This window comes from Stegodyphus dumicola, chromosome X1 (assembly GCF_044657685.1).
Source record: "Stegodyphus dumicola isolate Sdum_Otavi_A_Nest chromosome X1, ASM4465768v1".
In the NCBI taxonomy this organism is placed as follows: domain Eukaryota; kingdom Metazoa; phylum Arthropoda; class Arachnida; order Araneae; family Eresidae; genus Stegodyphus; species Stegodyphus dumicola.
Window position 1 is genome coordinate 155,181,732 of NC_140780.1, and position 17,116 is coordinate 155,198,847.

At 31.9% G+C, this 17,116-nt stretch overlaps 1 pseudogene across 1 annotated transcript in view; it reads right to left on the reverse strand.

The window, feature by feature from the left end:
- The window catches only part of LOC118180904 (inactive selenide, water dikinase-like protein), a 33,698-nt pseudogene that overhangs the window by 2,036 nt on the left and 14,546 nt on the right, over positions 1-17,116 (reverse strand). Inside the window, exons 3-6 of the transcript XR_015038799.1 lie at positions 11,814-11,963; positions 8,932-9,044; positions 6,857-7,047; positions 2,015-2,227 (exon numbers count right to left, since the gene is read on the reverse strand). The product of XR_015038799.1 is annotated as an inactive selenide, water dikinase-like protein (transcript). The remainder of the gene's footprint in view (positions 1-2,014; positions 2,228-6,856; positions 7,048-8,931; positions 9,045-11,813; positions 11,964-17,116) is intronic.

Consider the following 17,116-nt stretch of genomic DNA (forward strand, 5'->3'; position numbering starts at 1 on the left):
GGTGGTTGCACTGTGAAACCACTGTGCATCTAGGACTTTGAAACCTACTGAGGTAGTAGGGGAAAACTTACCTTTTTCCATGCGCATTTGCAATAAATGACAAAATTTATGAATTCTAAAAAAAATGCATGTAAGAATTGCATTATATACAATTTTTTTACATTATTTTACTAAATAAATCGCCAGAAAAAATTAAAAAATAAACATTTGTGTAATTTTTCTGTAGCAGTGAAAATGTAAGTACCTACATAATAAGGACATTTGGCTAAATGGATAAAAAACTCAGTAAAATAAGTATTAAAAAAATTTTTTTTCCCTTTAATTTCAAAGAAGAATTTTTTTTTTTTTTTTGTGACACTGTTCAAAGCATGTTTGTCTTTTTGGTATCTGCATAGACCCACATTGCACATTTCGGACATGTAACTTATTCTATAAGATTCCTTCCTTGTGCTACAAAATGTACACTGCCTGGATCTAAATTTCACTGGTATATGTCCAGTGTTATTTAGTTTCTTTTCATGTGGCACATGAAATTTGTGGTTTTTTATGTTAATGGGGGGGCTTGGTCTTTTTGGCTCTGGTACATAGCATTCGTTTCCCATTCATACTCATTTTATTCGTATTTTGTTCCAAAATATCAGAAAATATTTTTAATGTAAATAAAACTTTATGCGATTTCTTTTTTGAATTATATCAAACTATATTTACATTCAATTTAACTCACAGGAAATAATTTATAAAAATCACAGTACTAGCTTGGGAGGCAAGTAAGTGTTAAGGTCAGAAGAAAGTCTCTGGAAAAGAAAGACCTTTTTACTGGGCAGGTGCATGTATTGTTTAGTAATAAAATAACTCTGTGGTTTCTTAGCCCCTTATCTATATCTGGGTAAAAATAAACATTCATATTTGATAAAACACAATCAGCATTGTGAAGAGCAGTGGTTTCAAGGCGCAACCACCGAGCTTCTATAGGATTGTGAGCATTCTGACACAATGCTCTAGTGGCGCAGTGGCCATGCCATGAAACCACAAAGCAAAGCCATACATATAGAGGATTTTTTAATACATGCAGTTTAATTATTGCAGTTTTTTATTGTTTATGAGAGAAATCATGATGTTTGATGAATAACTTTTAAAATTTAAAGTTGTTTATATTAATAAAAGGAAGTTAATTTGTCTCATTTAAAACAAATTTTAAAAGACATCCAATTTGAAGTGCTAAGACCTAAAATATGTATGATTCTGCAGTCATTTTGTGTTATTTAGAGGTAAAAGATCAGTAATCAATTGATTTTCACTCAAAAATTTCGAAAAGAGGAGAAAAAAATTCAAAAATTGGTGGTTTCAGAGCATGACCACCCCACGCCAAAGGGTTAACAAGTTTTGACACAATATGGACAGTTGCATACACCAGTCAGACACAGCTTTCCTGCTTCCAAACTTGCAGTACCTGTTAAACTCTGTTTTCTAACTAAAACAATGAATGAAATACAATAAAACACAGATGTCCAATTATATAAATAATTACTGTATTTGACGGCATATAAGACGCACTTTTTTTCCCAAATTTGGTCTCAAAAAAGTAACCTGCGTCTTATACGTGAAGGTAATTGCATTCAATAATTGTTTATTTGGCTTTTACGAAACGCGAGAACTAAAAGAAACCACGCTATTGAAACTTTTCTTTCCTTGTGTGTGGCCGTCTAAATAAGGGTACGTCTTATATGCCGTCAATTACGATACTTTCAGACTCCAAAAATTTAAAGCAGTATTTCATTACATCAAAGTCTACTGTTAATACAGAGGAAAAATTTGGAATAGGCAACTACCTTTTATAATAATAAACCCAGACTGGTTTGAACTACAATTTAAATGGGCTTTCTTTATAGGCATTTTATACACAAACTTTATTGACATAATTAAAAAGCAGAAATTACACTTCTATTTTATGAAACAAGTGTAGTTTATCAATCCTTCTACTTGATACTGATATGAATTTTACTTTTTTAAATACCTGAAGTTTCAATAGAATGCCCTTGAAGAAGTTGAAACATATTTCCACATGCTTTAGCGACAGCTGCCATTTTTGCAATAACAGGAAGGTTATGAATGACAAAAGAAACTTCATTTTTCTGTATTTTGGCTAAATTTTGTGCATGACCCAGTAATCCAAAGCCAGTTATGTCAGTAGCACCATGGGCATTATACTTGTGCATAAGTCGAGAAGCTAGGAGAAAATTCACATTAAAAATTAGTTCAAATTAGTAACAAATAGTTAACATCAATAATAAACTATCAAGCACATACAATTGATGAAAATTTTATGTATTTTATTATATCATTATTTATCAAACATTTCAAGCATATAGTAAGAAATACGATAAACAAACCAGCCACATTTAAAATGCTAACTTGTAAGTACACTGCTTTTAGGAAATTTGCACATGAAAAAAATACTTCATACAGCATAACTTAAAGGAAATACAACAAAAGGAAACTACATGAAAACCATATTATTAGATTTAAAAAAAAAATTACAATGAATTACTAACAGCAGAACTAATTGCCAAATGATATATATAGTAAACAATTGCTGAACATGGGGTTATATCATTAAAGTGTTGTGCACATGACAAAATCATATTCTACAATTTTAACTTTCTAAAGAAAAATGGGTTAGGTACTGTTCAGATTTAGAAAGTATGCATATATTATACAAATCTAAATACTGTTACAATTACAAGGGATAAAATGTAACTGTTAAGCACTTGCGCTACGACTAAACTTCATGGTTGCGGTGCCGTGTGCTACAATATAACAAGCAGTAAAGTCTCATTTACGTTGCTCCGCATCTGCGAGTGCAAGCCAGAGCTGTAACTCAAGAAATAAACAATCTCGTTGTTAGGCAATGTGTGCATCACATTATTTTCATTTTTGCATTAAATGCCTATCGACGTGGTGTTCACGGCGCTCGCGGTTTGAGACAAAAGCATCTCGACGTGCATGGCATGTCTTTTTAGCACAAGTGGTTAAATGAAAGGACTTTTATCACTGCTTAATAAGTAGGTACATGATACAATTATTTTTGCTTGGGACAATGTGCTTATGCAATTCATTAAATGTTTTGTAAATCTCTTCAATACCTCTCATAAAGTGTCTTCTTTCTTCATTTCTCCATTGCAAAACCAGACAGTTCCTGTGCAATTTTTATGCCATTTTATACATTAAAGGTTCTTTACTTTCTTCACTATCAGTAATCCAACCATCGGCTATTGTTAAAAGATTATCCAATTTTTCATTTGTTATTTAACAATTGTCATTCTAGACAAATTCTTTGAGTTGTTCCATATCTGAAAATCCATCGCCACCTACTGCTTTTGCAATTTCTATTTCGCCAAGTTCTTTCGCTTCACTTTCAACTCATCAAAATACTTTAAAACTTTTGAAAACATCTGGTGAGTGAGCCAGCAAGCATTGATTGCCAGTAAGTAGTAGTAGTCATTCAATTGCTCCCATGAGAATTTAATTTCTATGCAGTATCTTACATTGAATTGCTTCCAAAATGAAACTAGCACATCATGCTTTCTTTCATCCACAGCTTTATTTACAATAATATAAACATGTCTGATATAATACACTTTAAATATTTTTCTAATTCCTTGATCCAGCCCTGGAGCATTATTGAGAATTAAGAAAACTTTAAAGCTCAGGTTTTGCCGCTCTAAGGTAACGCTCGACTTTTTTAATGATTTTTCAAACCAGTCATTAATAGAGGGCTACTGGAATTGAGTCGATGTTCTGCAGCATACCGCACATAATTTAAATTCTTAAGTCGAAGAAATTAAATGGAGGCAATTAAGAAAATGCATACGTGCAAAACTGCGTTCCGCATGTTCTTGCTTTCCAAGTGTTTAATCTATATTAAAGTTTTATTCAGTTCTACTAAATAAAAAAACTCATTACAGCATTCCCTAAATATGGGCATAGGATAAATGGCAATATACATCTAAGATATACTCAAACTAGTTAAATACCTTGAGTATAAAATTAAATACTTTAACGAATGGTAGAAAATTATTTACCACTAGAATCCTTCTATATTAATATCAAAATGTCATGCTTTTATCTTCACTAATTGCTTCGAAATTTAAGAGACAACTAAGCATCCAGTTTTATATGCTCTACACTGAGTTAAGATTATACAAAGGTCTGATAGCTTTGTATTAAACACTACACAAGCATATCTTGAGATTCCTTTTCAAACATGATTGCTATATTTCATAAAAGCAAGATTTTATGAAACAGCAAATGATGAAATCTTGAAATATTTTCAAAAAATTATTCGCACTAATTCTTATTAAGATATATTTGAATCACCAGTTCCCAGTAAATGTTCAACAACCTAAAAAACCTACAATGATATTTTAACACAATAGCTGCCACTGTGTTTACACTGCATTAAAATATCTTCGTAGGATTATTTTAAAATTATGATGAGAAAAATCGAGTTTTAGATGCTTAATGATAGCAACTGATCGAATATGCAAGCATTAAAATTACTCGAAGACTCCTAATTCACTGCTGATCTACATTACGAAAACCCAGCTAGTTCAAAAGAAAAAGATGGTTATCATGAATAAAAGCGAAAACTCGTATATTCTGCCCTCTACAGTATAAAAAATGAGCCCGTATCAAACTCGGCAGAGTTCTGCTGTTTTAGCCATTCAAACATTAGTTAGCATTTAATGAAACAATTATTACTGAAAGTAAAAGGTAAGACTCATACCCCTTCCCTACAGGTTAACACAGCAATTAATATTACAGAATTAAAATTTGTTCTGATTATTTGATAGTTGCACAGCTTCATTCTTTCATACATCGTAAGGATTTATTTTATTCTAACCAGTTATTTTTAGTTTTCTTTTCTTTCCTTCTTGATTTCAATTTCCTGCTGCAATGTAAATTTTGTATGACATAGATTCAAATTCTAAATGTGTTTCAGAAGCAGTAGACGACTCAGTTCCGAGTTTTATGCTGCGAGTTTAAAATATTAGCTCTCCAGGTTGGTGTTAGACACTTTTCAGTTTATACTGATATTTCTCGGCTTGGCTTTGCTGTGTGCAGTTGATTTAGCATTAGTTAAGCTAAGAAGCCAGTCGTTAGAACTCTTTAATTTACTAGTGATTTGTTACAATCATATTTTCCTGTTACACAGCCACAAATGGTGGCCATTTAAGAGCATGAAATGTGTGCATCTGTTTTATAAAAAGGTTCTTTAAACCTTTCTTCCACAGTATTTATTTTTAAAGACAGCAAGAATTCGCTACTTCGTCTTCAGTGTAGGGTTCAGGGTGTATGCTACACAAGAATACACACAGACTCTTTAACCTCACCAGTGGCTGAATGGTTAAGACTGATGAATACTGGTTGTTTGACCTGCATTCAAACCCATGAGTTGACTGGTTGCACTTAGTTTTCGTGTTTTAAAACAAATATGAGCCTGTTCACCTCAGAAAATCCTCCATAAAGGCATTCGCTTTGCTGTATTCATATAACCATTCTCCAAAAACAAAGCTATACTCGGTGAAAGATGACAAAAGATTAGCTTTAATTTTTCATCTACAGATGGCACTAAAATATCTTCTTTGTTCCTCCCACTGTTACCAACTGAATAAAGTTCAAACTTTTGTCATTTGCCTTTCGGCAGCTGAAGAAGGTGGTTCTATATTTGTACCTTCAACACTATGATTATTATGGTATTTTTTGTCGACTTAGCACATGGAAGGCTAACCCATAGCATGCACAACGGAGTTTTAACAGTGGCACTTGGAGATTATTGAAAATTTTTAAAATTAGAAAAAATAATGTCTTCATGAACTGTATCAAAATTTATAAAAACCCTACTGAAACACTAGTGAATATAATAGTGCTGGAAAGTGGCTTTACCTCATGCCAGCACAATAATAAAGCAAGAAAGCATGGTCAGAGTCTGAGTTGCCTTGCTCTAGCACTTTTACATCTTGCCATGTCTGTTCTCAAATGACAGCAAATGTGAATCTGGTTGAGTTGATTTTAAACTGCCATGCAAGACAATCTTTTTATAAACTGTTTTAGATTTTGGCATACAGATAGAGGTACTCGTCCCAAAAGGTTAGCCACTCCAAAGGTGCCAAAAAGGTGCACCAGAAATAGCCAGCGAAGTATGTTTTCACTTTGCTAAAAGGCTTCAAAAAGCTTGGATGATATAAATTCAAGTTGCTAAAATTTAACTACAAGTAAAAATATTCCACTGTTTAAGAATCTAATTCAAATTAGCAATAAGTTCATCAAATGAGAATTTTGCAAGCCAGAAGGCAATGACTGCTTAGTTTCATTACTGTCATAAACCACGAGAACATTTTGTTCAAGTTCCTCTGGCACCCTGCTATATTTAACTTCAAAGAAACCACTAAAAATGCTTTAAAAATTTTCATTGGTGTACCATCATCTCCTTTAATATTTTTACATTATGTCTGCAAATAAGCTGCAAAATTAGGGACCATAAAATAGTAATACTATTCTTTACAATTCTAGTATTCCAAGTTTCAAGCAATGATACAAATTATGACTCAAAACTCAGGAAGTTGTGTCTTAGCTATAATAGGTACAGATCATTCTGCCGAATGGTTGTTTCAAGTTTTTCTATCATAAGTTAACTGCAAGACAGTTTTTTCATATAAAATCCTCTGCAAACATCTCTTCACATGCAGATAACTGTCAGAGGCTCTATTATAATTACAAACCAAAATATCAAACATCAAGTAACAAAAATGCAAAATGGCATTACATTAAGTGTTCTAAAAAAAAAAAAAATTACCAATTCGGTTTAATCGAGCCATACTATCCACGGCTCTCTGATATGCTTTCTGTACATCTTCTTCACTAACAACCAGTTTGATTCTATTCCATCGCTCAGGTTGTTCAAGCCACTGATGAGCACTTACAGCAACATGAGTGCCCAAAGGTTTGGTCAAGACTAAAACATCTCCAATTACAGAATTATCTGGGCTGCATGGAAAATACATTACTAGAAATTAATACTAAATTAAGCCATTTATTAATCTAAATTTCACACTTTTTAAACAAATGGATTAAGTTCTAAACATAAATGTGATCATGCGCAACATACATGCAGTTTAGTACTATTTCAGAAAGCACAAATGATTTCAATACCTAAGACATTTTTAAACTGCTTGATACTTTTCCATAAAATAGCCAGCAAGGTTTAATTTGAAATTTAACAGAGTTCAAAGTTGGATGGTAATAGCAGCACAAAAACAATACATGTGGTGTATGGGGCGCAAGGATAAATTTCTCGGGAGGACCCCCCCCAACAAAATCCCATGGAATGGCATCTGATGAATTTGAAAGAAGACTGTTGTTGTTTGTTCCTTTGGAGTACAGACTGAGTGCCACATGACAAAAGGATCTTGGTAGTCTCTGTAATGCATGACAAGAAACTTCAAAGTTTGATTTAACACTGGTAAATGTGTGCAAATTACATTGCTTGCTATAATCTAAGAAAATGATTCATTCTGACTTAGCCTGCATATTTCTATAGCAAGATGCTCTATGCTGGTTTAATTTCACAAAGACTAATTTAAATTCAAGATGCTTGTTACTTACAGATGTATGAAGATAAAATAATAGCCAGATTCATGAAAACACTTCAGTATAGTGATTCTATGGAGTTGGCGATAAAAAAAGTATTGCCTGAATTACTGTTACTGTTGGCTGGAAAAATGAGATTTAATCTCGAACATTAATAAGATTCCTGCAGTAATGCTGGCAGTTAGCAGTAAAATTTTTTTTATTTAATATAACTTTCTTATAGCCAAGTGTTAATTACTAGTGGAGGATTCTGCGTGGCTTTTTGTTTGATTTTCGTGTAGGCAAGTTAACTATCAGCAACAAAAAAGTAGTAGTAATGCAGTTAACTAAATGAAATAGCAGAAATAACTTACACCACTTCAGTTTCCTCATTCTCCTATCAGATGACATTCAAAGATACACAATGCAGAACACACAAAATTATAGGTTCTGCTAGACAGAGACAGATTTCATAAAACTATTATTACTGCTCCAGGAATGAAAGATTTAATTTGAATATATATATATATACCTCTTTTTTAAATTACAAAGGCTTGAAAAATTATAAGGTGCTGAACTACTGTTGGCAATCTTAACTGCATATAGATATTCAAACACATATAAGAGCTCATTTCAAAATAATACAAACACGAAATAATTTGTGTAGAAATTAAAATTGAACACTTGCCACAAAATTATCAAATTCATATAATGCATTTTCAAAATGAAAACGCTTCAACAGATTAATTTCTTAAAGAAACAATTTTAAAAACGATTAACCATAAAATAAAAAATTCAGAAGATACAGAGATAATTTAGTAAAGTCAACTCAGTAATAACAACTTTGTCAAAACCATTAACAACCATATCAGGATTTCTAGATATAAAAAAGATGATGCTTTTCTTCATGCATAATGAAACAATCAAATGTCTGGAAATAATACGAAGCACAGTTAACTCTGAGCAACATATTCTTTTTCTAAGAATTACCACATATAACGTACTAGACATTGTTTCCACTAATTTTTTTTTTTTTTCCCCTATCCTCACTCAAATTGGATGAGCTTATTCTGCAATTTGCTTTCATAAAAATATTAAATAAAATTTCAGCAGCATTGAAATTATATTAAACACTGCACGAATGCAGATTATAAAAATACAAAATTAATAAAACTACTATATATACATTATGAATTCACTGGTCTGGCACAAAGTTTTAGCAGCACTAAAATTACAGTAACCACTCGACAAATACAGATTATAAAAATAAAATAAAAACCCTGATAAAACTACTATACATACATTATGAATTCATTTGTCTGGCAGACAGCAGTAGCAACACCTCCAAGTGTCATCCATGGATTTATAATAGTTTGACCTCCAGTTACATTAGTTCCAGCTTCATATGCACAATCCTAAAATATAACTGCTTTTCAGACTTTGCTAAGCATAGGTTGCACAACATTTCACTTGTTTATTTATACAAATGTAATTTATCATTTGGCTTAATTCAAACGTGAACAAAGCTATTAGAAAAGTAGAAAGAGAGAGGGACGAATGAACTGTAAAAATTCTCTCAGACATGTTTCAAATTAAGATGACAATTCTTTTGAATATTTCTAAATAATAATAATAATAATAATAAAAAGCAAACATTTTAAATCATTTATATATAAATCAAATCCTTCAATTATTATTATTCAATTACTAAAAATTGTGTAGTTATTACTATAAGAATTCTGGGGTGGCATTTATTACTAGACTTTACCAAAGTAATTTTTTTGACTGGATGCTTATAAAAATCACATGTATAACATTTAAGAAATGATGTCATGAAAATCACTGCAATGATCAACCATCACATCTCTGATGTACAAACTCTTAAACAACAGAACTTCTTGCATGCTCCTTAAAAACAGTTTTGCAAGTGAAAACCATCAATCACTGCACTTAGTTAACAATGTTGCCTAACTTGATGTCAAATGATTGGTCAACTGATTTTTAATTCTGGCATAGCACACAACTGCTATAAGCCAAAGGAAGGATACCTTCATGGAGGCCTTTTGAAAAGAAGGTGGTCCCAGTTAAGTTACACATAGGAAAAGCCCTAAGCTTCTAATCCACCATGTGCATGCAATCAATCAGATAACTTATTGTCATGCCAAAATTTTTGTTAAAATGTCCATTTTCATAATTTATTTTGAACGAGCAAATATTTCTAATCAACTCATTTGATGGATCATGTAATTACAGCATTTACATAATTAATACCATTTTTAATTTTATCACTGATATGGCAATTTTTGGAGAGGTCAGGAAAAATTTAAAGTACTATTTTTCTTATTCTGCATATAATTAATAACTGATCATTATGTATGACTGTCTCTATTATTAATTACATTGTTTTCTTCAGCTTTACAAAACAGACGTTGACCTCTAGTATTTGAAAAAGATGTACACTCATATATTAAAAATTCGATAAATGCTCTTGGACTATATAAACTAAACCAACTTCCAAGTTTCAGATATTTTTTGTGGCAGTTTTTTTATACAACCTCATTAAAAAAAAAGGGTGTGTGTTTACCCTCCCCCCCAAAAAAACTTTTAATTCTTTTAAACTTTCTTTTTCAGACAATACTGTCACATATAAAAGCTGAAATTTTGGAAGAAGATAGAATAAAACCAAATTGCAGTTACACAAAGACCCATTGCTCTGCATCTCCAGCTACATCATTAAGAGTGAAGGTAAGTTTTAAATAAGAACCACTTATAACAAATTTAGAATGAAAAGAACCTATCAGGAATATAAAGCTAATAAAATAAAAAGTCAAAGAAAATTCAAAAATAATATTCAGATACAGTAAAGTACACAAAAATGAAAATCGTTCCAAACAGTGTAAGCAACTGCTGGGTAAAGTTGGCATAAGTAAATTTTTTTTAATTAAATCATCTTGTGGTAAAATTAAAACTAAAGCAAGACTGATTTTAAAAACAAAAATGAAACTTGATCAAAGCAGTGCAACTAACCACTCTAAAATACAACAACAACAACAAAATTATTTTTTAAAGTTGTTATGAGAAACAACTTAAAATAATAATAATAATAATAATAATAATTACAATTCCCATGACATCTTCATCAGAGGCTTGGTATCTAATGATAAACAGCTTTCCTCTGAACTAACCAATGTGCAATTCAGAAATTTAATATATAGAAAGATTTTAATTAGGAAAGACAAAACTGTAGCAGCCCAATCCTAACAGCCCAGAACTAAAAAACACTTGGCTAAAATTTTAAAAAAGATACAGTCAAAATTGAAAATGTTCCTTATGTGCGGATGGAGCTAAAGTGAAAGAAGAAAGTAGCTACTGGTTTATTGAAACTTAATTTATATGTGTGTGTACATAAGATAAAAAATATGACACTCTAAATTAGTAATTTCCCTCTTTATTCTAAAAATAGTTATCATTTTTTTCTAAACTTTGCCACTGAAAAACTAACCTACAATGTCATCTGCATTGCGTAGAGTTCTAGGCCAATCACCATTCAAAACTAAAAGGATTTCAAATCTTATACAAAGGCCTTGCTGAAATGCACATTCACTTTCTTACTATCACTTGCCTGAGAGTGACTGTCTTGCAGTTACACTACACTGTCCATTGTTTTCAAAACACAGTAAGCGTATATAGAATTGCTACACCCACAGTGTTGTGAAAATCAAAAATATATGTCTTAAGAAATTACTCTCCAAGAAAATAAGTGTGTGGTGAATATGCAGCTAATGGTGGTTTATTAGGTGGCTATTGCATATCCTATTTGTGTGAGAGCTACAACTCTGCAAAACATTCATAACAATTTTTTAGATAATGAAACCAATTACTTATTAGTCACGGTCAAGATGTTTTCTGTTAGATGACATGGTCCAACAGAATGGCTCTGCAGCCCTGAATTAACCTCAAAGAACCTTGTTTTCTACTTTATGATGGACTGAAAATAGGTCTGGTATATACACCAGCTGCAGTCTTGCTGCTATATGCATGCCATGGCTAGTAGAAGCAAGCACTCGTGCTTCCTGAGGTTTGAGGTGCAATTTCAAACTTACACTGTAGTTTCCAGTGTCAATTCATTATAACTACCCTATGTACAGAAACTAGCACTACTCTGAATACAAGAAAACACTTACCTTAAAACCCCGCATGAGTAGTGGTATAGCTATGTCCCTTTCTTTCTCACTCATTTTATTACTAACAGCCAAAAGCATCAGCAAATTATCGCACTCAGTAACACCCATCGCATACAGATCACTAAGTACATTTGCACATGTTATCCTTCCCTGCAAAGTTAAATAAATCTTAAAAATTACTTCAATCAAAATATATATAACACCACAATGAAAAATATTAGAAGCAATATTTAAGGAAATAATGGGCCAAGTGTAAAATATTCAAATCTTAGGCCACTGCACATAACTACATACTTCAGACATGAAACATGTTTTAGCCTTTAATTCTGAAGCTGAAGTCTCATCATAATTTCAAAATCTTTAACCCCTTCGCACCGGGTAGCGCAAACGCACGCTTATCGCGGAGGCCGGCAGTGTCTTACGCGAGCGTCTGTCCAGGGCTGGGGGCTTTTTTGCTATTAAGCCTAAATCTATGAAATTTCCGAAGCATCAAAGCATTGTTTAATAATGCTCTATAGAGTATTTAAACAGCTTTATAGACATTTTTATATATACTTTAACTACCTTATTTCTTGTTTAAATGCATATTTTACACATTTTATTTTCATTACTCACCATTTTATGACATTTAACATTATACATCTGAAAACTAAATATATTACTTAAAATTCTCTTTTTGTATGAAAAATTTGAAAACAAGGATCTACACACAGTCCTATGTTACATTCCTTGCACTTGTAATAACTCATTTGCCGTTTTGGAGGATTTTTCTGGGAATGTGAACAAACGAAGCATCGTTGTCTCATTTTCTTATCAGTCTCTTCTGAACAAAATTTTGGAAAATGTCTTTCAGTTAATCTTTCAGAATCAATATCAGAATATCAGAATTTCAGAATCAATATCTGAAATATTTTGCATCATTTCTGTTATTTCATGCTCTGTTAAACATTTTCGACACTTCGATATTGTAACGGTAAAAACAGAAAGAATTCATGTCTAACAAGATCTAATTATTTTCTAAAAACTGAACTGCAAACCAAAATACCCAATGCTTTAGTGAAAATAAAACTTCTCTACTTACAATAAACAACTACCACGTGCGAATTTAAAGAGACGCCATAAATCACGCCATTCAGAAACATTTATTTCCCCTTCTGTTTATATAATAAAAAATACGTGTATGTGAGTCATGCTTCTCTCATTTCAAGTAGGTCTAATGTACATGTATCTGAAACCATATGGACATACAGTGCCATCTTGTGGCAGAAATTATAGTTTTTAAAACGTTCCAGGACACTGGCACAAATACGTGACAGTCAGGGCTGAACGGGAAAACGCTCTGGCACGCCTGCGTGTCGGCCGGGAAGTGAGTGTGTTCGTTGCTGGCACGTAGACATAACAGTCCGCACGAAGGGGTTAATATGTTACAAGATTTCAAAAATCTTACAATATATAAGAAAATCTCATGCAAGTAAGAAACATTTAAAAAATTCTAATATCAAACTGAAATGTGCTGGGCTTTTGTGAAGACAATGCCAATCCAAGAATGAATTTTAACTAATTTTAAAGTTTAAACAGGAAAATTCCTTTTTTACACTATTAACTATTTTAGTCATACACTGTCTTTCTGCCCTTAATAAATACACAAATTTTATCTACTTTTTGCACCAATTACTTTGGCATCTCATGACTATGCATTCACATTCTAATTTTTCATTCTTCATCTAACCACTTATTAATGTTTAGTTTGTCACTATCAAAAATATTTTTACTGTCTACTCATCCAACTATCACCCTGCACGTAATGACATGTCAGCCAAGGAAAACGTTACTTAGAGTTGCTGAAAATACTATGAAAAATATCACATGCCTTTAGGTAAATTTACTACATAAGTGAAAATAATGGACATATTTTATCTTAAAATGAAATTACTAATTAGTTCTGAGAATAACTGATTATATACCCCCTAAAGCATTGGTAAAACTTCCAAAAAGCACAAATATCCTTTATTTCCCATGTTGGGGAAAGCATTCATTATCTAACTCATAATTGCTGTGATTAACCAACTATGAGAAATTACTAACAACTAGTCTCAACTGACATCAGAGATTGTGGCTCTGGCTGAAATTAATCAGACATGTAACCCGGAGGGATGCTGTGGGTTCCTGAGCACCCTCCCATACCACCAAATTATGTAAAAATAAAGCAGTTTCTAAAATGGGCATAATTTTTTTTTAATTTGGCACAAAAAATATTTCAGTTTTAGCACTAATTCAACTAACTAGCAAAGATTTCACATAAACTCAATAGCTTGTTCTTAGTCATAAAATTTGAAATGAGAAGAAAATCCAACCTTGGAGAGGGAAAACAGGAAGGATATTCGGTACTTTTTCGTTTCGCCGCCGCAAATTTCGCCGAGCAGACTTTATTGGTGACAACATACAGTATACACTTAAAAATGTTAACAAATGTTAGTTCCAAGAATTTTTTTATTTTGAAGGCATAAGCATTTTAATGTCGTTTAAAATTTTGTAAGAAGTCAATAAATAAAAGACAATAAATTTGTAAAAAGACATTAATTTAAGAATTTACTATGCTTTCATGGTTCAACTAGCTGATTCTCCGGTTCATATCATGTGACCCCAAGTGATCTCATCTCACGTAAACTACGCTACAAAAATCTAATTATCTCAGTAATTATCTACATTAATTTCAAGTTAAATCTTAATTTGGAATACAAGTTTAAATGCGAGAATTATTTCAATTCATACAAATAGCTTATTCAGAAATTACGTAAAACCACAGTGCTTTACTTCGCTAGTTTATTCTCATTAGAATTGATGAATTTAACCCTTGACTTTGCCTTTTCTATATTTTCGCCTTTGGGTGAGCGGTGTGATTGCATTTTAATTACCACAAATGGCCTTAGGGCATAAAATTGTACTATCTTAAAAAACTTGTAATTGTATGCCAGTATTGAAAGAAATAACCAATCTGATAAGAAATGGCTGCAACTTGTTTTGAAAATGAGGCATAAAAGGTTACCAGTGTGGATATTCCGTTTGGCATCAGTTGTACCATTATTGGTTGCGCCGGCAAAACCGAAAAGTACCGGATATTCTTTCTTTTTTTGCCCATGACTGTTGGCATATAGAAAATATAATCATTTCATAATTCTTAGGGATCCTAGGAATCCATCTTTCTCCCTTGTTATCTTGAAAAATTTAACTTCATTACTCACCAGTTAAAAGAATGTTTTAGACATGAGAGGAGAATAATATTTGGCATTTTAGTTAGTTACATTTGTTGAATCAAATCACCTTCGATTTCAGTTATACTAATAAACATATAAAAGTTGCTTTTTAGCAAACAATGTTAAGTTTAAATTATTTTAGAAAATTGAATCTTATTTTTTGATCATAATTTTAGAATAGTTACCTTTTCTTGAAAAGGTAACTATTCTAAAAGTTATGAAAAAAGAAATGAAAAAAAGTATCATTTCTTTAAACTTTAGGAATTTATTCAAGCATCACTTTTAACATTACAGATGTTTAAAATATACACTAACTTTATATTCGTTTTCTGTTTACATTGGTTATTTGATATCGGAGGAAAGGGTTACGAAGTTAAAACTCCGCTTAGGTTTGCTTGTTTCATTTTAAGATTTTAAACAGCACACTAATTTGCAATAAAGACATATTTCAGTTCATAGTTCAATAATACTAAAAACAAGAAAATATTTTCATATTATGATGCATAACTGTATACAGTAGAAGTCCAGAAATCTGCAACGCTTGGGACCAGAAGTTGTGCAGATTTTAGGATTTTGCGGATTTCATGACAGAAATGATAATATTTAGACTAAAAATACAAAATAAATATGGCGTATTAGAGACATTTAATTAAATTATTATATACATTAATACAATAATTAATTATATACTTAAATTATTATTACATATATAAACTGATTATATTGTTCATTTACATTAGGCTCCTCTGTTTTTAAATCAGCATGAATCTGCTTCCCCTTTTCTCTAAGGAATAGTCCTGAAATAGGTATCCTATCACTCTGCCGCTGCCGGAACCACTCGTACAAGACAGCATCAAGGTTTGCCGATTTCGCCTCATGTAAAGTTTTCCGGTTTCAGATTCTGGCGTTAGAATCACTGTTGCTATAAAATTTCAAAAGCTTTTCTTTATTGTTCCATATATCATACACAGTCCATGTGGCAATTCCATACGATTCTGCTATAAACCGAGCAGTAGCACCTGCCTCCATCTTTAGCAGAATTTCCACTTTTTCATTACCGTCAATGCAACGTGTTTATGTTTTTCAACGCTGCAAGCAGTAAAATCACGAACGCGTTTCTTATCTGTCATTGTATTAAAAAGCGCTGAAATCTAAAATATTCTTAAATTTATCCACAAAATATCCGAATAAAAAAAAACATCACTAAACAATCTCGTGAAATAACAAAGCTCAGAAAGTACAACAACGTGAAGAATGAACTTGAAAGAAGAGTTGAAATAATCGTCTGCTTTTTTACCTCAATACACACTGGAGAGAAAAATCTCTTATCATGATGTCAATAATTTGGTAATTCTGTTATGACTCATTAATTATTCGGTAATTATGACGTCATTATCCAGTAAGTATTTTTTCGTCGATATTTCGTACTCCATGTTGCGGTTTCTGGAACCTATAAACTAAATGTTTATATTTTGAGAGGCAATGCAGATTTCAGGAGTTGGTGGATTTTCAGTATTTGACTGTATAAGGTAGAGGGACCAAAAATTGACCATTTCAGGGGAAAAGCTTCAAAATAAGCGATATTCTGGTTTGGTGTTCGTGAATTTTATATGACAATCTCTTTCATTAATTCTTTTAATATTTATAGTACTACGAAATTGATCTTGTGCAGCTACAAATCTTTTACAGTTATATAAATCATTTCCACTGGAAAGCGTCAAATTTAATTTGTCTCTCAGTACCATTTTAGGAAATTACTATACAGTGCTGAGCATTATCTAATATAGTTTAATGACCAAAGTCAAAAACTGAAACTTCCTTGATAGCTGGAATATTTTTGGTAAATATGGTTGATTTGATAATGACAATATGGCACCAAATTAATTATTAATAAGATTTGTATCAAATTGCATATTTTGTTCTTTTTATAGTGAATGTAAAAAGTATATTTTTCAATCTGGCGAAAGTGCAAAATCACCCACTGCTTGGTGCATATTTAAGAATTCCACATACTCGGCATCCACGTACACATCGACCTATTTTCACTTG